Source organism: Corylus avellana, chromosome ca1, assembly GCF_901000735.1.
Source record: "Corylus avellana chromosome ca1, CavTom2PMs-1.0".
NCBI classification, from domain to species: Eukaryota; Viridiplantae; Streptophyta; class Magnoliopsida; order Fagales; family Betulaceae; genus Corylus; species Corylus avellana.
The window spans coordinates 12,560,162-12,568,274 of NC_081541.1; positions in this window are offsets into that span (position 1 = coordinate 12,560,162).

Here is an 8,113-nt window from a genome sequence, read left to right on the forward strand (position 1 = left end):
GATATAAAGGGCTAGTTAGGGGTGTTAAGCGAGCAAGTCGCTCAAGAGCGAGCTAGGGATCGGCTCGTATAAGCTTGGCTCGTGCTCGACTCGATTATTAAATAAAACGCTTAGTGAACACAAATCTTGATTCGAATATTAAACGAAGCAAACTCGGCTCGACTCAGTTAGGCTTGTGAGCAAGCTCATATAAGCTCGTGTGTGTATATATATATAAACTAAGTAACCTATAATTAATATTTATAAATCTCATAATTATTAAAATCTTAAAATTGCATTTATATTTAGGAAAATGTTAAGGTCACAACACAAATCCAACTTATGGCCAACTTCTCTCCTACGTGTCATCTTAAAAAAAAAAAATAAAAAATGAGAGAGATGATTTTGGGATTCTGAAAATTTGGAAAAAAAATACAATTTGTTTGGTTTAAAATTCAAATTTTTTTTACATGTAGGAGAGAAGTTGGCCATGAGTTGGGTTTGTGTTGTGTTCGTATCAAACCTCTTATATTTAAGCGTTAGAAAATGAAAAAATCTATGCTGAAATATTTTCAAAATATATATATATATTATTTTGTGCGTTGGAATGTTTTAAATGGAAGGTTTTAAAGAGCATTGAATGAAAGTTGTCCCACATTGGAAAGAGTGAAGATTTTGTTGGCATTTATAAGGTTCAACAAATTTAAGCTATTAAATGAGCTATGCTAAGGTACACCCTAATGCATGATATAGTAGCGCCTTGATGGCGCACTTGACACTTAGGATCGGAGCTCGGAGCGATCTAATCATGACCATTCATTTTGGACGGTCAAGATTGTTCGATCTAAACCGTAGGATGCTTCTTAAGTAGATCCAGTGTTGGATCTACTAGACTGTCAATCTAACGATTGAGATTAAATAATAAGGATAAACAGTCAGATTTAAGTACCAGTTGGATTAGCGATTTACAAAAGTTTAATAGCAGATTTATTTCGAAATTCAAAACATGCAGTTTTATTTCGAAATTCAAAACAGCTGTTTTATTTCGAAATTCAAAACAGCTGTTTTATTTCGAAAATTAAAATAGCTGTTTTATTTTGAAATTCGAAATTATCTGAGAATAGATAATTATCTATGACAATTCAATTCTCTTTTATATCTTTTTTTTTTTTTTTTTTTGAATTTTAAAAATTAGCATTATCCTTTCTTTTTGGTCTCTGATTGAAATAGAAAATTTGAGGGTATTTTTTGGTTTTATTTTTGTTCGTGCAAAACGCAATTAAAACACAGAGATTTCTGGGCTCCATTGTATCTCGGAGAAAAATTTGTTGTAAACCCTATTGCATACCAATTCTGGTGGGGGCAAATATTTTATTAAGGAAAGTGGCGTTGTAACACACCTTAGGACCATTTGTCGTTTTCTGTATCTTTCCCTATTTTTATAACAATCTAGACCCTTCGTGATCAAAGAGAGAGAGAGCAATCATTAAAAAGATCCCGATTCAATTAGAGCAGGCCCAAACGAAAGGAAGAATAATCAAATAGAAACTATTGAGAGAGATTGCAAAAGGCAGAAACTATTGAAGAATCAAACAGACCAAAACAATATCACTACCTGTCTGGTGAGGGAGAAATTAGAGTTCAGGTGGAAGATGCGCTGTGACTGGTGAGGGAGATTGAAAGAGAGAAGTTGAAAAAAAAAAAAAAAAAAAATTGTAGGGGTCGTTATCCCAATGTAATTTGAATACAACATGTTAACTTGTCTCACATTGCAAAGAAAACATAAATCCCCAAGTTTTCTTATCTATAAAATGATGCATATTGTTTCTCTTTGAAACCAAGTGCCTTGTTGTATTGACTCAGGCTCCATACTCGACTAGCCAGGCTAAGGAAATGCACATATGCAAGCTGACATCTTAAGCCGTTTAAGAGTATTTAAAATTTAAATTTTTTCTTAAAAAAAAAAAATTAAATATAAGAGCCAGCTCGCAAGCTAGCTCGACTTATTATGAGCTCGAGCTTGATTTTTTTTGCTCGCCCTTGAGCTCTGCTTGAGTTCGAATAAAATTTATATTTTTTTAATATTTAAAAATTTATTAAATAATATTTATTTTAATATGGCAGGAGATCTTTACCTAATAAGCACCGATTCCGTACTTAGTGATTTTTTGTTTGAGACTAAAATTACCATTTTGCCCTTACTCTTTGTTCTTTATACTTAAATTAAGCAGGCTTATTTTTGTCTTTCAGCATTTTCATAAATTTCAAAATAACCCATTTTAACCTTTTTGAAATGTAAAAAGTTGAACATTTTAACGTTTTGTGAGGGGTTGAATTTCTGCAAAATAACCACAACAGACAAGTCTGTCGGATTCACAGGTTTTTTTCCTTCTTATTTTATCGAGGGCCTCGATATTATAAACAAATCATATTTTTTTTTTTAAAACATGTTGACTGTTGAGAGCCTCATGGCAGTTGTGTAGAAGGCCTCCATATTATAAAATAAATAAATAAATAAATAACATTATTTTTTTAAAAGCATGTTAAAAGCCTCAAGAAAGTAAGTTGGAGCCTTAATATTATAAACAAATAATAATATTTTTCTTAAAGCATGTTAAGGGCATCAAGAAAGCACGTTGAGGGCCTTTATGCAAATTTTTTTTGGCCTTATTAAAAAATATTTTGGGCCTTAAAAATCTGGGACTTTAGGCGCCGACTAACTCGACTAGCAGTTGGGCTGGCCTGCTACATCCACTTTAATTTTAATGCAATATTATTGATATAAGTGAATCAAGTCAGTTAAAAAACAACAGTGCTAGAAAAAGTTCAATTTATGTTTTGTTTCCATCTTGATTTTGAGGAGGGGCGTTATAATAGGATATTTTCAATAAATCACAATAGCAAACACAAATTAATCCAACGGATTTTTGCTTCAGTGCTATAAAGAAAGAATTAAAATTCCTAGTAAATAACGTGTAACATAGTAATTAAAGTTAAATTTTTATTTTTAAGTAAGAAAAATAATTAGAGACCCAAAAAAATGAAGCACGATATTTTTGTTTAATTAGAGAGAGAAAGTGCTGGAGATATGGAGAGGACAGTCCAGGATAGGAGTTGGGCCTGAGCTCAACTGAGAGCTGCTCTGGGAAAATTCTAAAGCCCATATTTTTAGACGTCAGCCCATGTCAATATTTTTTAGTCGGTGGTTAACCGTTAAAGCACCAGAAAATTTAAATTCCTAGGTAGAATTCCAATTCGAATGGAAGTTGGGATTAGATGGTGAAGGCGGTGGGATTTTGGTTATAAAAGACCCTTGGAATGATGCCATATCAAACAAAAAAACTTTTTTGCTCCAAATCAGACGTTTTGTTTTTTGGTCGCAAATAGCAATGGCTCCTCCTCCTCCGCGTCCAATCGTCGTTCGTCAAGTTTGGCAAGACAACCTCGAGCAGGAATTTTCCGAAATCGCAAGAGCTCTCTCCCATCATCATTTAGCCGCCTTCGACTCTGAGTTCCCCGGCGAAGTCTTCCCTTCTACCAGCCGCCACTACTCCGATATGTCTTCCGCTGAGAATTACCTGCATATGAAGCGCAACGTGGATGCCACTAAGATCATCCAATTGGGTCTCACTCTCTCGGATGCTAAGGGGGATTCTTGCTATGTTTGGGAGTTTAATTTCAAAGGTTTCGACAAGGAAACCGATCTTCACAATTCGGAGTCCATCCAATTACTAGAGCAGCAGGGGATTGACTTGAATAAAAACCGAGAAAAGGGCATCGAATCTAAGAAGTTTGTGAGGCTAATCTTCAACTCTGGCCTCTTGTCGAATTCCAAAATCGTTTGGATCACCTTCCACGGCGCATATGATTTTGGCTACTTAATCAAAATCTTGATTGGGCGAGAACTGCCATCTGATCTCATGGAGTTTATTCGTTTGGTGCTATACTTCTTTGGGTACAGGGTGTATGATATCAAACACATGATCAAGTCGTGTAAGGGGCTGTATGGAGGTTTGGAGAAGGTGGCCAACACTCTTGGGGTTAACCGTGTTGCGGGGAAAAGTCATCAGGCGGGTTCTGATAGTTTGCTCATCTTGCACACAATTATAAAACTAAAGGACGTTTACTTCGGCGGTCAGCTTTGGATGAATTTTCGGTTGACTTTATACAGTCTAGAAATCCAAACTTAACGTTGGGAGTTTGGATGCACCAAAAATTTACGGCTTCCAATTTCTAACCGGATGCAATCAGCGATGGCATGTTACAATATTCAGTTTTAGGTTTCCTTTCTTAGACAATGTATAGGATTCTTCACAACTATTGTAAATCTGATTTTTTTTTGTTGAAATGGAAACAAGTTTAGTATTGAGTGGGTATCACAGATATTGCTTACAAATTTATTATTCAAACGTATCTATGCTTTGGCAGTAATTTGAGCTCTATACCGCTTGTGAAAGATTGCTGTAAGAGCTACAGCCAAAACCCAGCGTCTTATTTTGCTCTGTATCTCTTAAACTGCTCTGTATGCTGGTAGACTATGATTGTAAATTGAAATATGGTTGTTGCATACTTTGCTTATTCTCTTCAACTACGATTTACCCGAACTTTGTTTGGTAGGTCAATTGTAAAGGAGAGAAGGCAGTTGGTTGAGGCATTGTTGGTGCTTACTTGACTTATGAGTCAACTGAATAACAAGAATAACACTGGCTGCATATTTATTTTATCTATTACTGGGAAGTTTATGATTTCTTGTCTGTTTGTAAGTCTGCTTCTGATTACTCCCTTCAAACCCAGAAAGTCTTCTCCTGTGCCTTCTCTTTTGATTCTTCGTAGGAGACTTTAGAAACTAGTCTTAAGAGGAATGCATTTGGTTAGAAGGTTAAATGAATTTGGACTTGTTCATTGAATTGCGATTGATAGTTAATTTGGGAATAACTATTTTAAAACTCAATTAAGAATATCCAAACGACTTGTGCTTTATGGAAAAACTCCAACTCGGATAATTAGAATTTGCTGTTTGTAGGCTTCCTCCACTCCCTCCACCTTTGAAACTATCCATGAAGAGTTTTTTTATCACTTTAATAAGAGTAATTGAAGGAAAAGTCTGGGAGATTAAGTTTGTTAAGTTGCTGAATGTGTATTGTCTGCCATCCCTCTATTTTGGAAGAAGTGCATCTTGTGTTGGCATTGATTTTAATTGCTTGTGTTTGCATAATTATGGGGACCCAAATCAATGCTGACGATTATGATCCCAGAATGAGGTTTTTGCTTTAGATTTCAGGTTCTGATATCAAATCTTCCAAGTTTAACAAGCATACATTGATGATATCCTTTCTTTGGTTCACTTATCTGATTATTTTTTCTGCCTTATTTTGCTTTTCTTTTGTTTGGTATTGCAGACCAGAGATGGTTGTAGGATGGTTGAAGGGGGGGCTTATGCATATTGAGGCTGTGACTAAAGGAGAATGAAGGCAATATTTTAGGCAAAGTAATTGATCTGCAACTATTGTGCTTCTTGGTCCACCATTAGATCTGTCAATTCATCAGCACAGCATTCTTATGGTAGCATGACAATAGGAATTGTTTTATGCAAGATTGAAAAGATGAGCTGATATTTGGATGCCTAGGGAAACTGAACCTATCTCTAAAAAGTACAGTTTTACTGGGGTGAAACCTGATGGTTTGAATGTAGCTAAAGTTGTTACTGAGGTAGCTCAGAAGTCTTGGAGTGAAGTTAGGTCTTCAAGGAGAACTCCTACTACAAAGGCTATTGCGAAAGATAGTAACAAGCATTGGACTAATTCCTTTCACTTATTAGCTCGAGCTGATGGAAAGTATGAATTGGGAGAAGTGAGAAGGTCAGGAGCTGCTATTACTGTAAGGAAATTAATAATATTTTTCATGACCCGTGAGATGCGAAAAATAAGAAGAATGCGGAATAACAAAGATAAGCAATCACACACGACACGAAGATTTAAGTGGTTCGATTTAACAAGCCTACATCTACTGGATGAGACGACCCGGAGAAAATTCACTATCAAAATATGGAGTACAAAAATAGTAGAGAGAAAATCACTCAGATCCCAAAGCCCTAATACACCAAAATCTTACTATTACACAAGAAAGATTATTCTTAAAATAGAATACAAAAGACAGATATAGAAACTCTTCTTTTGCTGGAACGGATGGCGGCTAATCTTTATTTTCTTCTCTCACTCTACAGCACCTTTTCTTCTAATCACTTGTTTTTTGCTCCTCCGAAAAACCACCAAGAAGAAAAAACACCCGTGCTGCCTTTGCACACACTTTGATCCCTCTCAAATTCTCTCCCACCTTGTGTCTACTGCACTTACGTTTTTCTCCCCTCTTTTGGTGCTTCATGTTTTTGGCACTCTTATGAAGCTATTCGGCTTGTGCCTCCTCAATAAACAAGACACTCTTTTATAGTGTGACAAAGTCGGTCATAAGCCTCTCAATGCAAGTCCAAGAATGAAAAGGAATCCAATATTGAGTGGGAGTAGGAGAAGTTGTTAGGAAATTAATCCTATTTCCCAAGACCCGTGAGATGCGAAAAATAAGAAGAATGCGGAATAACAAAGATTAGGCAATCACACACGACACAAAGATTTAAGTGGTTCGGCTTAACAAGCCTACATCCACTGGCGGAGACGACCCGGAAAAAATTCACTATCAAAAGATGAGTACAAGAATAGTAGAAAGAAAATCACTCAGATCCCAAAGCCCCAATACACCCAAATCTCACTATCACACAAGAAAGATTATTCCCAAAATAGAATACAAAAGACAGATGTACAAACTCTTCTTTTGCTGGAACGGATGGCGGCTGATCTCTATTTTCTTCTCTCACTCTGCAGCACACTTTTTCTTCTAATCACTTGTTTTTGGCTCCTCCAAAAACCACCAAGAAGAAAACACCCTTGCTGCCCTTGTACCTCCTTCTCTCAAATTCTCTCTTTTTCCTCCTCCCTTTGGTGCTTCACGTTTTTGGCACACACAAATTCACCTTGTGCTTTGTTCCTTATATAGAAGCTTTAACTCTCCTTTTACATGTTGGTCTAGGACTTCTACTATAAGTCAAACAATGAGTCCAATAACACATAGGAGAAGGACTCCAAAACAAACTTGAACAAAAGTCTCCTAAACCCAAAAGGAGTAAACCGGTTGAACCAAAAAACCTCTCCTACTTGAAGAAGGAGACAAAACATTGGGTCCCACCATGACTTTTAATTCAAGTCATACTTAACAATCTCCACCTTGACTTGAATCCCATCAAGTCTACCAAAACGTGTCTCGTCCGATTGTCTCCGCCTCAGCCCCTAAGGGCAATCACACTCCACAAGTGTCACTCAAGTCCAAGTGCCTCTTGAACTTGAGCATAGGACTTGGTTTAGACATAACACCATGCCTCCCTATCAGCCCCGTCGACCATACAGCTTTATCCGATGACTCTTTCTTCCTGTAGACCCATCTGCACCCTTTAGCCTTCTTTCCCTTGGGTAATCCTGCTGATTCCCAAGCTTTACCTTTCCATAGTAACTCCACCTCTTTCAGCATACCATCTTGAACAGATGATGGATCTCCACTACTAGCTGCTAGAGCAAAAGAAACCATATCCTCAAAGCCATACCTCTTTGTTGCTTTTCGATCACGTTTCTCTTTGCCTCTTGCTAAAGAATAAGACTCTTCCCGGTGCTGTAAGTTTCTTGAAGCTTTTCTGTCATCACATTCATCCGTGAGTGAACACTGTTTATCAAGCTCCACCTCCACGAATTGTTTCTCTTTCTGCACTGTACTTTCAGAAAGCTCATCTAAGTTAACAAACTCAGATTTCTTCGGTTCATGCTCTGTAACTTCAGGTTCTGCACTTGACTCATCCTTGTACATAGCACACTCATTAAAAGTCACATTCCGACTTCTAATAATCCTCCGATTTTGATCATCCCAAAATCGATAACCGAAGGCCTCATCTCCATATCCAATGAAGAAACACTTTCTAGATTTAGCATCTAGTTTACTCTGAGAATCAGACTCATCATGGACATACGAAGCACAACCAACAACTTTCAGATGTGAAAGATTTACCTCTTTTCCACTCCAGACTTCTTCCGGTAGT